The 19171-nt window shown below is 41.5% G+C and overlaps 1 protein-coding gene across 1 annotated transcript in view; it reads left to right on the forward strand.

Annotated features, from left to right (window-relative positions):
• Positions 1 to 18813, forward strand: part of LOC308059551 (claudin-8-like) — a 36886-nt gene extending 18073 nt beyond the window's left edge. The window contains exon 1 of the mRNA XM_080377060.1: positions 1 to 18813. This exon is cut by the window's left edge and continues 18073 nt beyond it. The gene's annotated coding sequence lies outside the window, so the exon portion shown is untranslated.
• The last annotated feature ends 358 nt before the right edge of the window (positions 18814 to 19171 follow it).

Below are 19171 nucleotides of genomic sequence, written 5' to 3' on the forward strand. Positions count from 1 at the left end.
ACAGGCTTTTCTTACACCAGCCTGGTGGCTGCCGCAGCCCTGACGGGGAGATGCAGGGAAGGCCAATGCTGGTGCCAGAGCTCCTGCCCGCAGCTCCAGGACAGAGGGCACACGATGGTGGGCTGCCTTTGCAGGGGTCTAAAGGAAGAACACGCTCCTTCCCTCATCTAAACATCTCCTTGTGGTGGGTTGACCTTGGCTGGCAGCCAGATGCCCACCCAGATGCTCTCTCTCCCCCCCCCTCCTTCCCCTGCTCCGGTGTGCTCCCTGCAGGGGCTGCAGGGGATCCCCGCTGGGCACCTCCTCCCCTCCTGCCCTCTCCCCTCGGGCCGGCCGGGCTGTTGCTGACCCGTTCCCCCTCAGCGCCGGCAGCGCTGCCCTCCCTCGCGCAGGTTTCCCCACGGCCATGGCGGCCATGGTGGAACTGGCTGGAAGCGGCTGTGCCTGGCATGGGGCAGCCCCAGCTGCTCCCCACAGCGGCCACCCCCGTCCCCCATGGCAGACCCTTGGCACCCGCGGCTGGTACAGCTGCGCTGCAGGTTTCCTGCCGGGGTGCAGCAGCGAGGGGCAGCTGGGGGCCATCGGGGCAGTGCCATGCCCTACTCCCACCCAGACCTCACGCTGCAGCCCCCAGCAAGGTGAGCTGGTCTGGGCCGATGGTGGTGACTGGAGTGGTGACTGGGTCCGGCCGTCACCTGGTGCCACTGCAGCCCCAGGCCTGGCTGGGATGGCAGCCCTCAGCGTGAGGCAGCATTGGAAGGGGACTGGGCTGCAGCCACATTGTGTGGCAGAACCGTGTCAGAGCTGGCCTTGGGCACTGGCAGCCAGACCCTGGAGGGAGTGGAAAAGGTTGTAGAGCCTCTTGGTGCACTGTCCTGACATTTCCCATCCGTAACAGTCTAACCCGGGTGCCTTGTGTTTGGGCCTGGAAATCTCCTGGAGTCCTCCTGCCCTTTGGGCCAGCCACAGCCGGCCAGGATGGGAGCGGTAAGTGCGATCGAGAGGGGTGCTGCTCTGCACAGCGCCGGGGGGAATGCTCTGATGAGATGACCAGCTCATGCCGTGGAGGAGCACAGCTGCTGCTCGCACTCTGTACACTCTGTCTGCAGCAGATGCCTGTGCTGCTGTGCTGGGACATGCCTTCTCTCCAACAGTGTTTGCCCCTGTTTTCCAAGTCTGCTTCTGTGCATGTCTCTTCAAGCAGCAAAATGCAGTGATTATCAAAGTGATTATCAAGAAATGGAATTTGTGGAGTAAGCAACTCAGTTTGCTGAGGGATGCGTGCAAGGCGATGAAGTGTTGTTTAATACAGGCAGCAAAAAGCACTAACCTGTCTCTGAGAAGAGTGGCAGTGACTTCCTCTCCCTGGGCTTACCACACCTATTACCTGGTTTGTGTGCCACCCAAAAAGCTGTTTGACACCACGCAATTTGGAGACACTCTACTGCCAAGAGCTAATTACATGCTAATCTTTCTTTGAGTGGTACCTATGCCAAATCAAGAGAGACTGAGCATTCCTGTGTCCTGGTTTCAGCTAGGATAGAGTTAATTTTCTTCCTAATAGTTGGTAGTGCTGTGTTTAGGATTTAGCATAAGAATAATTTTGATAACACAATGATGGTTTTAGTTGTCACTAAGTAGTGTTTATACTTTCAAGAACTTTACAGCTTCTCATGCCCTGCCAGGGAGAAGGCTGGAGGGGCAAAAAAGGTTGGGAGGGAACAGAGCCAGGACAGCTGAGCTGAAGTGGCTAAAGGGATATTCTACACCATACAACATCGTGCTCAGTATATAACCCGGGGGGAGCTGGCCGGGGGCTGCCAGTTGCTGCTGAGGGACTGGCTGGGCATCAGTCAGTGGGTGGTGAGCAATTGTATTGTGCATCATTCAGATTTTTTCTTGGTTTTTGTTCCCTTGAATTTTACTTCTCTTTCTCTTTTTACTATCTTCCTTTTCATCATCATCATCATCATCATCTCTATTATTATTATTTATATTACTATTACTACTATTATTTTACTGTATTTCCATTATTAAACTGTTCTTATCTCAACCCATGGCTTTTACCTTTTTCCCAGCAGGAAAGGTGGGGGTGTGAGTGAGCGCTGCGTGGTACTTAGCTACTGGCTGGGGTTAAACCACGACACTGTGTAATACACTCTTTGTAAACCTATGGTTCACCTGGCCTTACAGTGCTAGCATGTGGTTTCAGATCAATAACATTTCATACAGAAAGCCAAAATACCCTTAATATCTTTCATGGTGAAATAAAGGTATAGGGATGCAAGACTGAGATAAACATTCAAGTTGTTTTAGTACACTCGTGAATTAGGAGTGAGGGTAAAGTTCAAAGTTTATTGAAGACAATGGAAAGGTTTTTGTTATGACCAATAGATCTTTTAAGCATCAAACATGTCAACATCAGTTATAGTTACACAGGATTAGCTGTCACTGGTCCTGGAGATAGTTGTTCAGTTGGTCAGAGTTTCATATAGGAATGGATAACACCCTGCAAATGCCTGCTGAGATTTGGTGTTGGGTCTTCCTTTTCCTTTAGCATTTCTGGAACAACACTCCCAACTCCTTATATATGCATATGCATGTTGCTAAGCAGTGTGTATGCACACACACACCCCCACACACAGGTAGAAACATGATAATCACGTACACTGGAATTTTTTTCCATAATTTAAAAAGTGTTTCCAGATTGCACAATCTGTTATATTATTGGTAAACTAAAGGTTGCTAAACATGGAGATTTTCCAAAGATTAGAAGGACATAATTAAGTACAGTTTACTCACTGTGTATTTACTTCTTTAATTAGCAGCTCAAAATCCATCCCTTCCTTTAAGATATATTTGGGGAATTTTTTTTTATTATGCTGTCCTGTCAGAAGTAGAGTTAATGAATCCAGGTTTCATCCATGTTGCCTTACTATTCCCCTTATGGCAACTTGCACTGCAGGGCAGGTAGGCATAGGCAGTGCAAGCTGCCGGACACCTTCTCCAGTGGGTGGGAGACATGGCTGTGGGGCTGGGCACAGCCACATCCCCACCAGAGATCTGCTGTTTAGGCCATTTGGCTCTCCCTCCGTAGCTGTGTGTGGGTTTTTTTTCCTTTTTTTTTTTTTTTTTCCTTTCTTTAAACATTTTCTCTGAAATTTGTAGTAACTAATTTATCTTTGAGGATTTGACCCCTGTGTCAAATAGGATTGAAATTGGCTGACAGGTACTGGTGTTACTAGGGAAGCTGGACCGACAGAATAACTGCAGAAGACTAATTTTCATGAGAACGAGCGCTGAAAATATATTTTTAATGAGGTTTGATCTACCATATTTTCCTATGTTATTTATGTGGTAGAATATGTAGTTCCTAGCACTTCTATGAGAATAGTCTTAGTCAGCTAACTTCAATCTCCAAACCAGCAAACAAAAAATAATCTTTTTCACAGGCTCTAGATTAGTAATGGTTATTGATGTGCTCTTTTCCTTTTCTAAATGATTTGACAAGAATAGATTATTTTTTAATGCCAGAGTCTTGTAGAAATCTTTCCAACAATGTGATACAAAACTCTCACATCTAGGGTTTTTTATCTTCCCATCACATTTTAAATAATATGTCAGTCTATTTATTATTAGACTTTCATTTTACATTGTATGTCTGTGAGTGTATGTAGTTGGTTGCATAAAAAGATATCAGTTGGCATCAGCAGAATAAAATAGTGGTATCTACATGTTGGAATAATGTCATGTTTTTGACTGTGCAGCCTACTTTACCAGCAGAGCATTGCTGCTCCAGGAAATCAATGAAATTACACTTTAAAAATTATTACTAGTATTCTATATTAAGAGAAGGAAATACAGAAAAAGACATGGCTGGGGTTTTGTTTTATTGGGCATGATCACTTCAGTGAAGAAAAAGTCATGCCTTGATGAAAACCATAAAGCCGATGATTTATGTAAGACTTGATGATCTAATAGTACCATCAAAGAAGAAAACAGAAAGATCAAGTGATTAGTGGGATTAATAACTAAAACTTCAGTTGGGCTAAAGACTGTTTAATAAAATGATTCTAGAACAGCTGAAATGCTAGGTTTGTACTGCTCTAGAATGTTTACTTTTTTCCCCAGTTATGTACAAAAGGATTAATTGATCTTCAATTAAGGGAGAAAGTAAGATGACCCAGGGGAAGGGCAAAAAAGCCAATCTTTTTAAAATATTCATATCATTCTATATAATTGTCAAACTATGAACAGTTCTTGCAACAGATGCTAGGACGTAGTAGTTTGATTTTTAAAGCTGATTACAAGAACAGAGACAGTGTGTTTAGGTGAATTAATTCAAATTGATATTTATTTTTCCAGAAGCATGTTTAGCAGTAGCAATAATGCAATTGCTAGCCACAGGAAGTGTTTTGAGGTCTAAATCAATTAATCAGTCTTAATAACGACTGAAAACAAAATTCAACTTTCAATATACTGGGGTTCTTGTTAAAAAGATTGATTTCCTGCCCTTTTTCTAGCTAAAAACTCACGACCCTGTTTTATTTATATATTTGAATATTTACTTTTGTATGTACTATTAGCATTAAGGTTTAATACATCTTGTGTCTCTGTTGTTAAATCATAAATCATAGGTTCCCCAAATTCCCAGTGCAGCTATTTATTCAGGAAAACCAAGTATTCTTAGATTACTCTGCACTTTTATTTTATGACAGACTGGGTGATCAGATTAGTTGCACAGAACAAGTTGTTTCTGCAAAGCATCTTCTAACAGAAGTGTTGGAGGACATCTTAGACTTTACTGAAGTCCGTACCTAAAAATAAAATCAGGGTTTGAAGGTAGGATATGTAATATGGATTTAAGCAATAATTATGAGTGGGTAAGGACAGAGAAAGGCAAAACTCTATTTTAAAAGGGTAATGACTGAGCAGAGGGAAGCTGGAAGGTTTTGAAAGTGCAGAAAAACAACACTGGTGGCATTTGGAACACTGTAATAAGAACTGCAGTACTTGAACTGAAATGTCAACACATAGTGTTTTCTAGCAAATGGCAGCCAAACTTCAGAAACACTGCAGGCACCTGATTGAGAAGCATCTGTGCCGGGAAACATGACTGTCCAGACCATACTAGAAGTATGGGGCAAGACTACTAGAAATTAGTGCTTAGGCATTGTTTTGTGTCTTTAAATAACTCTCCATGTATTATGTAAAGTAAATTCTGCGTTTTCTGTGAGACCAGGAAGATGCATGATTCAGGTTTTGTAGATGGAGGAAATTTTAAGGCCCTGGTTACACAATACACACAAGTGCAGGCTTGCCTTCGCTGACTTCTTGTGTGCCTGTCTAAACTGACGCCCTGGTGACTTCTTAGGTTTCAGCAGCTAGGAAGCATAGCAGTGTTAGCACTTCCAGGGCCAGATTCCTCGGATGCACCCTGTCAGCTCCATCAGCCCAGTGAAGCCTGAACACCATGTACCACGCAGAGGACGAGGCTAAGCAATACTTCGTTCTCAGATACAAGATCAGACCACTCCACTCAGATATGCTCTTAACAAGTAACTAGGAGGAATAAACAGTATAAAAAACAAAGGTGTGAGAAAAGATGAACTATTTCCAGCGAGGAGTTAAGCATATAGGATCTAAGCAAGTGGGTGATAGGGAAGCTAGGGGCCTAGAGGAAATTAGCGGCAGCAAAGTGGCTTGCAAAAGAAGGAATGGTTTAAATTGTGCGTGTATGCTGGGGATTTAAACACATATCCAGATCAATGATGGTTGTGAACTCTCATTCAAAACTCAGTGTATTCAATACACTCCAGTAACACCTGTGGGTGCTGCACAGAGCCTTCATGTTTCTCACGGGACTGTATGGGCTCAGTCAGTGTTGAAAAGTCTTCATCAACATTTTGTATTTTGCATCTTGACCAGCTGCCAATTCCTGTTGGAGCTACGTGTGAGTACATGTGAAGGAATGACAGAAATATCTTCCTGTCGGTGATTTTGAAAGGCAGAAATAAATAATAAAGGATTGCCTTTTTCTTACATCTGTATTAACTGAAAGAATTCTAATAAACCGGGAAGGCTGGGCACACGTTCACAGAGTCACACGGGTTTGTCTGTGACAGAGGACATTCTTGTTAAATAATGCAGCAATGAAGCAACAGTTTAAGAATATAGATGGAGAGATAAATAGATGTTTCATGACTCTCACCTTAATTACCTATTCATCAAGTATAACTGATCATGCAGAAATGCCACCTGGCTTGCAATATTCTGGATGAAGGAACACTGACTAATCTCCAGTCTTTGTGCCTGTCTTCGGTAGCTCTTTTTAGTAACAGATGAAGTATTTCTCCTGTTCCTTCATTCTTAATTTGCCACAAAGAACTTAGATGAAATCTCTGGTCCTGGTGACTTGTTGCAGTGTAAATGATCACTTCTGTTTCATGTCTTTTCCAAGAGCTTTCTGTCTCTGATAGTGTCTTATCCATCCTGCTGGCCAACAGCGGACCTGAGGCAGGTATCTCCCCCATTTGTTCTTCAGTAAGCCATTTACCTTTTGGAGGGCTTTGGCTCTCCTTGAATTGGGCTGTTTATTTGCCAGTACTGAAGTCTTTTACAGATTTTCAACTTCTGACATGGATAAAGAACTCAATATTGTAGATTTAATGGCCTTTTGTGTATTGGTTTTATCTTTTATATCTGCTTTGGTACAGTGTCTCAAATGGACAGCACATACTAAATGCCTACCTAGTCTCTCTTTCTCTACAGCCCTGCAACAGACACAAAAAAAATTCACTCTTCTTATACTATTATACTATACACTGAAACTTGACCGACAATATTCTTTCAGAATATTCAGAACTTGCTTTGTATATTCCATAGAATCCTTTCTCTTGCTGTAATTAATTCTCCACATCTGGCCAAAGATTGCATTTCTTATCTTCCTGAGCATAAAAGTTCTATTAATATGTAAATTAGCAGGTTTTAGTTTTCTTGGAGAACTTTTTAACATTTTAATGATAAGTTCACAATAGTGGTCCCTTTCTATGCTTCAAAAATATAAGTTTTGCTTATATTTCACTACAGAATGCCAAAGTAAAAATCAGATTTTTGTTACAGCAAGGTAGATTAGTACTGGACAGCATAGTTCTCTTCCAGTGGCTGTGGATAGTTGTCAGCAGAAGCAGGCATAAGTGTGTAGGAAATGAATGAATTTAGGGAGCTGAATCCTGAACTCTGTAAAAAAAAAATGAGCAACATTTGTAGTAGCAGTCAGAATGATCCAAGAAGACAGAGTCACCTGCCTTGACTATATTATGTACAGAAGATGGCTTTACATGTGCAGTTGTATCTGTTGTGGGTACCTCACACCCCCCACCCCCCCACCCCCTGCCCCAGATTGCTGGCAGTAGGTGTTTGACCCACAGACTGAAACAGAAAAACACAGCCTCCATCCATCCTAGGTGCCTGGGAGGTGTCTGTTGTTGCCAGGGCAGTAAGTCAACGTAGCTTTGTGGAAGTTCGTGGAGCTGAGCATATACCTGCTGAATATCTGGCTTTTGGAGGGGACAGTTTCATGAGCTGTAAAGGATATTTTACGGATAAAAAGAGGTCCTTTCCTTTGACTGCTGTCAATGTAATGGAAACTTTCAGGCTTATATAAGAAAAAAGCTGAAAATTCAAACAGACAGCATTGCTTAGCCTGGAAGTCTATTTCCTGGAAAGCTTTATGATTTCTAAAAGGATGTATTTGACTCTGATGCATGAATGTCCAAAAAATGTGTGTGACTGTGGCACACTGTCTTCTCTACCAGCACATGATAAAAAATGCATAGATGTGGTGCTTAGCAACATGGTTTAGTGATAGACTTGCAGTCCTGGGTTAACGGTAGAACTTAATGAACTCAAAGGTCTTTTCCAACCTAAATGATTCTATGATGAAATGGAAAGTTAGGTTTCTTCCTGAATACACTTTGTGACATTTTTTCTCTTGGTAAGGTTTCTACAACCCTGTAAATCCCACACTAACGGTGTATGGTTTGCATTGGTACCACCTCCTCCAGTTACGAACTGGGAACACCCGTACAAACACTGGCCCACTAGCAACATTAAATTGGTATAAGGCTGTGCATGGCTTACTGCCACTGTAGCTGAGGAAAGGACAGAGGGTGAGGGCAGGGGCTGAAAGGGCTCCCACTAGCACTAGCAATTAGGGAGGCTGTCAGCGAGACAACTTGCTAGCTAGCTCTGCTGTCACCTGTTGGGGGGAGTGGGGTGTGTGTGTGTGTGTGTGTGTGGCACAAAGACTGAGAGAAATTTCTGTAAAGAAAAAATCAGCAAATGTGATTATAATTGCAGAAGACACATTTTTTAACCTAAATTTGACAAATACCTGATTAGGTAACCTTGCTACTTGCATTTTAGGAAATGCAAAGGATAGACAATTTTGTATGGAAAGCAGTTCTCAAAACTGTTTTCCCATATTTTAAAAACTGGACATATTCATCCTCATGACTTTAGGATCTTGCCAAGACAAAAGAATTTGGCCCACTAGGAAAGTTATAATTAATAAGTTTAATTAGGCCATAGACATGTCCAGCTTGTTCAGTCTTCATCATTTACCTTGGAAGATGATTGGGGTAGGATAATATAAATACTGCAGTTGTTACAAACACTGTCAAGTGAAGACACAGATTTCAGTCTGTGATTTTTCTGAGTACTTCTGCATGATTCAATACACTTCCTTCTCTTTTGTATATTGCACAAAGATATGTGTGCAGGATACCCTTTTTCTTAGGCTGTTTTCTTCCTCAAAATACATTTTTCAAATCTTTAACAAGTATTTTGCTCCACCTTTCCTAAAAGTCCCGCTGACATTTTTGAGAGTTAACCATTTCTCCGAGTCTTCTCTGCCCCTGAATGCTGAAGAAGCCATGGTAGCAGCACTGCTGAGAGAAATAAAACTGAACACCACAAGTCACAATTCTCCCACACACGGAATAGGAGACTGCGGTAGTATCTGGTCTACCAACAAGGCTTGCACTCCTGTTAATTCATTTGCTTCAGCCTGAGAGCTGCGACTGGCGGTGCACGTCATGACTCAAGGCAGCCCCACTAAAACCAATACTGAATAACCTTAGCAGCAGAAATGCATCCTACTATGATGAAGGATTTTTAGAGCAAAGTTTATGCCCTGATTCTACACTAAATAGCTCTAGATAGCACAAGCCTTGTGGGATGACTCTCATCTAAAGATTCAGAAAACCTGTGGCGTTCTATACACTTGAACTTCTGGAGTCTTTTTGCTGGCATTTTCCCTAGCTGTCTTCCCCTTTATTTCCCTCTCACCATCTGATCTCCCCTCCAGAATATCCCTGCCTTTCAGCTCTTCCTGAAATTTTGTTCTTCCATGATTGGAGGTGGTGTGTCCCCCTACACGCCCGCAGAGAACACTTGCTTTCTGAGAGATGGGGAATCCTAAAATATCTGTTTAATGCCACATAGTCTCTGGAGCCCCAGCACTTAAGCATGCGCCTTATGTCTGTGCTGCATGCCAGACAGTTATCACTGGCTACTGAAAGATGATTCTGGTTTTCCTGCCCCCTGTGATACCAGCTTGCCATGTGACCCCTGCAGCTGCAATAGGATGTGCTCTGCTATGCTTCTGACCCTCTGTAGTAAGTAGTGGGAAGCTACAGAAATTTGTAAAATGCCCTTTTCCCCTGTGTCCTGGGATGAAAAATATTTGGTTTTTACCCAGTTGCCCTAAAAAGAATCATAATTCAAGCAGGTAGGGGAAATGCAAACAAACGCATTTATTTATGACACACAGTAGACAACAGTTGCAAGTACTTATAAAGACCAACAAAAGAAAATAACATGCTGCAGGTGTGTTGCGATAGCACAGATAAATCAGTCACACGGCAAGGTGCTGTCAAAAGCTCTTGCATGGCCCCTGGTGAGCCAGTTCAGGAAGGTCATTGAGCTAAAAGCTAATGCTGAAGTTAATCCAGCAAAAAAAAGAAGTATTAGTTTTCAGCCAGATCAGCTGTCTGAAGTGGCTCACCCTATGGTTAAACTCACATGAATACTAGCACGAGAGAAGGGTGGAGGACTGGGAGAGACTGAACAGCCCAGATTTCATCATCCTAAGCCCCTGAGAACTGCACCTGCATGTGCCCATGTCACTGCAAAACACTTCTGTCATTTATACAAGTTTGTACAGGTAATGTAATGTAAGTAAATAAACATCAGCATGGAGTAAAAATACATAGTTCGTCACTAGTTTTTCATTGGGAGGATACAGAGTCATCTGCTCTGGGATGACTATAAGTTCCAGCTAGCTGAATCTCAGATTCTTTCTCTTGGGCATTCAGTATTGGAGAGATGGAAAGCAGTATGTCAACTGAGCGCCTCACTTTGAAAGTACTGAAATTAAATTTAATTAAAGAAACAGAAATTTTGATACAATCAAATATGGTAGTTTCTGAAGTCTGTGGATCAGAGCCTGAGACCTGATGTAAATTTGCCAACACCAAAATGTGTAGAACTACTTGCCACTACCATTAGATTTTTCAAAGTGGCTTAAAATCATATTTTAAACCAAAATGACTGACTGAAGTTTTTTGTATGTCTTCTGAATCTCAAAGTCCTTAGGTTCCTCTGCATGAACTCTACTTCGAAATCATAAATGCTGGAGTGTTTTAAGTTAGGGAGAACTTCAAAAGTTGGGATTCTTCCATAATCCACTGACTCAAGGGATTTTAAGAACATCAAACAAAGCTAGACTTTCAACTAAATCCTAATAGCTGGCATACTGAATTAATTTATATATGTATGCATATATATTTGCATATAGGAACATAACTAAAATAAAAAGACTATTCTCTTAAAGGAATTTACAGTTCTTATGAGTTTTCATTCCTGTAGGCCATGTATGTAATCTCTGGCATAAACAGTCTGAATATTTGAAACCAGGTCACTTGATTAGTTCTTGATCTTTTTGTTTCTTTTCCTCAGGGTTCATTTGGGTTTTTTTTGTTGTTGTTTGTCTGACATTACTCCTGTCTAACGAAGAAAACAGGAGTTTTAATGTTAGTTAATTCTGAAGTGGCTCTGGAGCTGAACAAGACTTCATGGAAGAGTAGATTTACAGCTGCTCTGGTGCCTGGGGAGAGAAAGATAGGAAAAGTTATTTCCCTTGTGGTTGCTTCTTGGGCCTGTCAGGAAAAAAATTCTTAGTTGTTAATGCAGGTGAAATACATATCATTAGTCTTAAACCACCACGAAAGCAGTTTCTTAAACAGCTATCTGTTGCCTGTGCAATGTGCAGCCACCTCAGTCCTTGTTTAGTTCTGGGAATGGAAATTCTTAAACAAAGACCTATTTTGAACTTATTTCTACCAGGGATTTACATTTTTCGGGTTCTGATATCAAAAGGTGAAATATTTGGGAAGCACTAAGAAGGTAGAAGGACATGTACTGAACCTCAGGAGAAGTGATAGCTGCACTTCATGCTTTTTCATGTTGTAGTGCTTGTTAATAACACTTTTTATAGCTGAGAAGACATCTCTGTTCTAAAGTTCTCACATTTCCTCAGCTTGCAAGTATTTTCCTGTATTCTGCACATGCGTGACAGAATAGTCAGTTACTAGTTTCCAGCAGAATTTAATTCTCCGTGATGTGTTGGCTGAAAATTGTGGCTAGGGACATGTTAACAACACAATCAAAATAAAAAACGGTTTTGACTTCCTTAGTGACCTCCAAAAACCACCACGTTTCTGCAAAACAGAAGGTTCTGTTTTCTCTGTGAGCTCTTTCACATGCATAAAGAATGTGAATGGTGGTATGAAATAAATCAATCTTCAGTCAAATCAGATTACTTAAGCTTAGTTGGAAAGCAGAATGTCATCTATGGTTTGGCACTAAACTTACTTTATTAAAAACTGGTTTTCTTTTTCAGTGTATTGACATAAAAATACATCATATTTGTTGTGAAATAGTAATTTGTCAATATAAGCTCTTAATTCAAGTTTTCAGTCATGCCAAAGCGACGTGGAGAGCTGAACTCATTAACAAAATTGATTTAGGTTTCAAAGGTACAAGTGACACTCAGGAGCTAGGTCTCCGGCAGATGAGACCTAGGTCTGCCCAGGTGCTCTGCCACAAGTCGGTGCCTTTGGGGCCAAGTCTGCAGATGGGAATGTGCATGCCTGTCCGGGCTGCCTTAATTAATCTGGCACATTTGCTGAAACCAGCAGAACTGGATTGACTGGGGCACTGGGGATCTGTTGTGCTATGAAGTAGTAATCTGCAAGACAGAAGGGGCAGCAACCAGGTATGAGGAGGTAACATGGCACTGGAGCCTGCTGAGGCAGTAATGGGGGTCAGAGCCAGCCTCTCCTTGACAACAGATGGGACGAAGTGAGAATCTGAGAGTTTGAACCACCTCTGATCCCTGGCTCATCACTTGTAGGGAAGTGGTGGCATCAGATTGAGCTAAGCATCTGGTGAAGAAGCAGTGGCTTGTAGTAGGGACGTTAATCCACAGCTGAGACAGATTTCTAGACCCAGGTTGTGGCACTGTGGGACTCAAACATACATTTGCTCCAGGGAAGATGAACTGATGTGTTGCTTTGGTGCATCTGCTTGGATGAGTTCAGCTACCACCCTGCCTTGGCGTCTAGGCATTTCAGTGTAGCTACAATTAAATAGGAAAAGGATATCAGCAATTGAATAATTGCTTCCCATTGTCTTTAATAATTTCTGCAGGTAAATACAAGGGCTGAATCTAGCTAGAATGACAAAGTCATAAACAAGAAAATAAAGCAAGCTCTTTGTTTTAATTAGCAGTTCTGCAACCAAATGCATCTGCTGGGAATGAACAAAGAAAAGGATTGCGTAGTATCGTTTTGAGGCTGGGTGTCAAGAGAGGGTAATTGATGCATTCTGCCAACCTGACAGTAATTTGTCAGGCATGTTACAGACCTGTACTACTGTCTCTGTTTAAGATGAGATGTCCTACTTTCCTGATTAAAACGAACTCCTGATTTGCAATTCTGAACTAAGGTAATTGCTTCAGCAGCATTCCAAACTGGGCTACAATTATGGAGTGGGCATGCATTAACAGTGGTAATTTAATTTGTGTGTCCATTTGTTACACAAGTAAAGAGTCTTTCAGACATTACTGTTAGTGATATTTTTGCCTCTAATACATATTGGAGGCCACATTCACAAGATATACTTTCATGAATAAAACATGAGAGAACCAATTCCTCTGTCTACTGAAACAAAGAAAACAAACATTGCCTTTGGGACGCTGTATACAAACAGAGATGCATTCAGGCTTGCACCGGACTGACTTACCTAAGAAGGGGAGCAGAGCTGTCTGAGACAAGTGTTTCATTTTGCTAGAACTGCCAGAATTCTGACAGAAAGTGGTGTTGAACATCAGCTAATTGAAGTAAGTGCTAACCAGCTCAGAAGAGGAGCTTATAATTAGCATCCTAATGAAATTTGCACACTAGCCTTCTACTTCCTCACTCCCTCTGCCTCACGTGCTCAAAGGAAAGAATGCCTCCAGTGGTCAATGACATCTATTTTTTTTAAAACAGATGGAGATTTGCAAAGGTGCTGAAGGGGATTTCTTGTTCAGTTGTACAGAGAATTGCAGTGATGGATGGGCATCTGTCTCCCAGAAACAAATGGAATACCTGTTCACCACAGACCACAACTTACGAAAATCTTACTCAATTTCTTCTGAGCATTCTGATTCAAGTTGACAGGGTTTTTATGGTTTCTGAGTTGGGCTTTTTTTCACCCCAAAACGTATTCTGCTGTAGCTTTGTGTGAAGTGTTCTACAGAGATTTTATAATTGCTTGTTTCAGTAGTATCATTTCCTGCTCTCCAGCCAGCAGATGCCAACCCAAACAGGCCGTGAATTCAGCCCTCTGTCATATTGATACCAATCTGATATAAATCCCTTGACTCTTAGCTATCTAGTTTGCTAAACACCTAATCCAGTAGCTTCTGAATTCAGTGGTAGTTTTGTGTAAGAAAAGTTCTTTGACTGGATCTTCCACCTTCACCTGATTCTGATGAAGGTAACCACTTTGGAGTCTAGGGTTTGGATGGAAACTTCAGCTTGGAGGCAATAAAATAGCCAATGTGTTAATGACTGGCTAAGTTCCCCACTCAAGTGCCTGAAGCAATGAGTCATTAACCCAACCATGTAATTAACTCGGACAAGGGACACATTGCATTTAAACTGATTATGGAAAAAAACCCAACCAACATATGCCAAGTAATAAAAAACTTTCAAGGACCTAGGCAAGGACACAATATGAAATAAAGCAGAATGCAGTACATTTTACCCTGAAGAATACCTAAGTGCTTTGCAAGTGATATACAGGCAGTACTGATGAAATAAATCTGCCTTGAGGTGAGATACAATATTCACCTAGGAAAAAGCACATGCTCTAGAATATGGGGAAAAGACAAAAATAATTATTTTAACTGTAGGATGCATGGAAAAATCTGCATTCTGAAAAGGGCCCTTGGATCTTTAAAGAAGATGGGATCTCTGGTTTTATGTGTCTTTTAGAACATCCCAATTAGAGTAAAATATAAAATACTCGATCTTAAGGGTTAGGAGTAGTGTTATTACAGGCAACAGGGTCAGTGAAGGTGCCCATGCAGCAATACCAGAGAGGAAATTAGTTGCTGCTGACAGGACAAACACCAGCTGCCCTGCATTGCTTCTTGTCTTTGTTTCCAGCTCCACAACTATAATTAGGGAGACTTATAATGCAGTGAAGTATTTCCTCTAGTAGAATACATTTACCTTTGTCAAATTCTTTCCTTCTCCAAGGGAAGTACAGAATAATGTCTTCCCTCAGATGGGAGGCTTAGTTATGCATTTCCAGTGAGAGTGAGACAGCATGTCAGCCCCTCATTACCTGGTTGTCATAAAGAAACTGCCTTTCTTTTCTAATTGGCCTTTGTGGATATGCAGATGGGCCAGAATTGATCGTTTCCTACTTTTCCGTCATTTCTCATTGGAAGTCTTATATTGCAGAACAGCATGAGCTTCAGAGGACCATGCTGCTGGGAAGACTCTTCAATCCTCCTTGCTGGAGTCTTCTGTGGATGAGAGCCAGCTTGGTCTCTGTCGGATGTCTCAGTTCAGACTCTTGGAAGCAGCAACCTTGTTTAACTAAGTTGGGCACATATTAACCACCAGGCACAAAAATGCCTTTGTTCACGCCACATGAGCTATGGGCTGAGCAGATGGGCAGCTCTGATGGGTCCTGGAGCTCCATGGCCCAGTGTACTGCATGTGCATGTCTGGTGGCAGCTCACCCTCTCATGGTGCTCAGCCAGCTACCAGAGACCAGCTCCTTCCCTGTCTCCTCTAAGTTGCCCAGGAAAGGGATGCTCCTTCCCACCTGGGCATTATGCAAGTCTTTGGATGAGCTGTGGAAGAGAAGACTATATGTATGATGTCACTGTGCTGAACATCTCCATATGGGCTCGGGGATGTGAACAACTTGGTCAAGGTCCCACAGTACAGAACTTTCAGGAAAGCAAGTGACACAGCCACCATGTCATTTCTCAGTGCTTGACTGTAATACAGTTTTTTTCAGAACACCAGGAAGATGAAAAGCCCCAGTGAAGTGCAATTTCTGTATTCCTGTTTCTGAAACTCACTGCATTACAACTTTTCCCAGTGGCAGGATAACTGGCTCAATTTCCTTTGTTGGGTTATGCTACTAGCCTTTGGCTTCATAGTTTAGTCACTTTGAAACTAAATTACTGTCTCATTAGCGTGTAAGTATTAGCACTTAAGTACCAAAAATAAAAGTGGCCTATATCAAAATGATCCCATTAGTTAACTGCAGCATTCTTTCCAACACTTTCAAAATGAACCAAAATAAAGAGAAGCTCAGTGGCATCCTGAGTCTTCTTCAACAGCAGATTCACCAACACCTTAATGAGTATATAAAGCAGATTTTAGAAAACATGTCAAAAGGAACATTTTGGTAACTAAGAAAACATGAAGCAAGGAAAGAGTGGGTTCGTGTACAAGTCTATATACATATATAAAAAAGTGTTATATATATGTATATGTGTTGCATTCAAGGGGAGTTGGATATAACAACAATGGAAGAAAAAAGTACACACGGCTTGGAAATGCAGTCTGCTTTACAAAGGAATTCAGGATATTTTCTGTGCACTTGTGTTGGATGGCCATCTAGAAACTCACCTTAAGCACAGAATTCTCAGGTTGATGCCTGAAGTTTACCACTGCATCCTAGCATCCATGTTTTGAACAAGTTTGGGTGATGGGGAGTGGAGATGGGCCAAAGACTCCACAAAAAGCAAACTTCTGCCACAGAAATGACATTAATTTGCATTTTATTTATTTAAAACTGGTTGCATTCAATCAGCAGTGAAACTGTCAGTCATTTCTAGATTTCTCCTTGGGATTAAGTGGGGAGGTGAAATGGTGTCTTTTAGAAGCAGTGCCTCCAAAACCTAATCACATACTACTCACCTTTCTCCACTGATGCACAACTACTAGCACTTACCTTTTTGGTCAAGGTCAGAAAAAAATCACCTGTAAACTTTCTGTCAACATCCAAGGCTTTAGACTAAGCACAAACTTTCAAATTTGTATCATACAAAGGGTATCCATTACTTCTGTGGTTTGGAGCTATGGAGTAAGGCTGGGGTAAAGAAGTAAAGTAGTTGTTGTTGAGTGTTGTTTTGATACTGTCTGTATAATTATGGTAAACCAGCTTTATTATAGTCATATGATGAACAAAATTAATGAAGAAGAGTAAAAATAAATTTGGAAGTAATGTCTGTTAAAATCACAGTCTGATTCGCAGAAAATTACTGGGAAGCATGTATAATTGCAGTAGATGAAATAACAGACCTTTGCCAAAAGGATACCTTTGTTTGCAATGGATAGATACTGATGATTCTTACTGGATTGCACTACATACCCCTGCACTGTGCTTGGGCCATGAAAGGAACAATTAAAGATACCCTGGTTTCTAAATCCTAAGAGTTAGGAGTTGTTGCAGACAGTTATATAAAGATCCATTAATATCTTTACTGTGGTTGACCATTGTGTAAATTGCATTTGCATGATTGCCACAGGAGAACCCAAAAAGTGTCACTTACAGCTATTGGCAAACTCTGATTTGGACATGCCAAGACACCAGGAAAAAACATATTTAGGAAATGTTAGGAAAACACCACAGTAATTCAGAACTCACTTGTCTGATGCACTGGTGATGCATGCATCCTTCTGTTACCGGGCCTTCATTTCCCTGACTGAGATGGAATTTCCACACCCACTCTGCAGAAATATTATGTTCATTTTCTGTGATCTGCATTGTACTGAAATTGAGGTTTTAACACAAGACCCTGAAATAAAAGCTCAGTTGAGGGAACAGGAGTGCAATGGAAGAAGTTTTTTATGTTCTTTCTACAATCATCTTGACACAACATTCAAGATGGAGGAGGCAAAATTCAGAGAAATAGGTCTTGCTATTGAAGGATACTGCCTTCCAGTTTGTCACTTGGGCTTTTCTCCATAGTGCAGTGCTCTGGTCAGTGATGCCTTAGAGTGAATTGGGATTTTATGTGTGTTTCTCAAGGGAAGACACCCAGTAGGATCACTTTTTGCTGGTGACCCAGTGCTACCCACCTCCAGACCATTAGTGGGGCTGCACTGATTTACAACAGTTGTATATAAACCTGAGCTAGTGTGTGGTGTGAGGCTATGTTAGCTGGATCTGGAAACAGATACCCTTTCTGTAAAAAAAAATCATGTACATTTATCAAATGTTGCTTAATGCTGGTGTGCCCAGTACTCGTGTTTCTCTGTAGGACTAGAAGAAAAGATGAACAACCAGTTTAACACAGAAACTCTACAAAATACCTTTTTCACTTCTAGCTTGCAAGAAAAATTTTTGTTGCCTCTGCCAGGATAAGAAGCTCTTAATAATGCTGCAATTTGTCACCTCTAGGAGGGATTACTGTAATTCATGGTATTTCAAAGCTGAACAAGAAGACAATACATATGCCCTGGGTTGATCTCGAGGGCAGCTGTCTCCTCTCTGCATGGTTTGGATTGATGCAGGCATGTTGAGCCACAGTTATGCCCCTTGTCTGGCTTTTCGTTAGAGTGTGATGCCAGTTTGCGGTCTTAATTTCCCAGTGTGGCTGGCATACATGTGCCAGCAACTGAAATCCCAAGTGCAGCAGATTTATCAGAAGCAGGGTTAGCACAGGTATGTGCCTCTGGAGGAAACATCTGGCACTGCCCCAGACACTTTATGCCAAGGCAAGAACTTGCCTCTGTGCGAATGGGCTCACCCTGGGACCTGGTCGCAGCTAGAGCTGGGAGTCCCAGCTGGAAGACATCACCTAGGGGTGGTTTCTCAGCTCTGTAAGAACATACCCCTGCCCCTATTCAGGGCTCATAAAAGCAGTAATTACATTTTAAAAAGTGGTCTGGTAGTGGTGATGTCTTAAAGTGGTAATGCTGACCTTCCTACAAAATGAGTGAGTGTAGATTAAGAGACAAAGTATGAGATCCATTACAGTGGATTTTTAATACAGGATTCATCACATTATCTGCAGACCTGGGAAAATACAGGTCATGAAGACTAGGAGAAAACTTACGGCAGACGAGGTGGAGTGTTCTCGCTCCTCCTGAAGGAAGTTCCCAAGGAAGAGAGGTTGACTGTCTTTAAGCAACACTATACACTTCTCATTTTCTAAAAACTTCTCATTTTCTAAAATCTTCTCATTTTCTACTGCAGATAAAACAAACTGTGTATTGGTGCCCTTCTGTTCCACCAGGAAAACTACCACCAGCCTAAATCAAAGAACACCAGTCAATATTTGTCTATATGAGAATGAAGATAGGAAAAATTAACTCCCTCAATTTAGCCCAAAGTGAGCTTTTACCCAAAAAATGAGAAGAGTTAGAGACTCAGGCTCATAAACTGATGAATAATTTCATTACTACTGTTGATTTTGTGTAGAAGGTGCTAGAATACAACAGTATTGAGTGGCAAAGTGAGATAAATGATGAAGGAAATGCTGTCATTCCAGATGTAAAAAATGACAGTAGCAAATTACTGGTTA

The sequence above is a fragment of the Falco punctatus genome (assembly GCF_963210335.1).
Source record: "Falco punctatus genome assembly, chromosome: 2".
NCBI lineage: Eukaryota > Metazoa > Chordata > Aves > Falconiformes > Falconidae > Falco > Falco punctatus.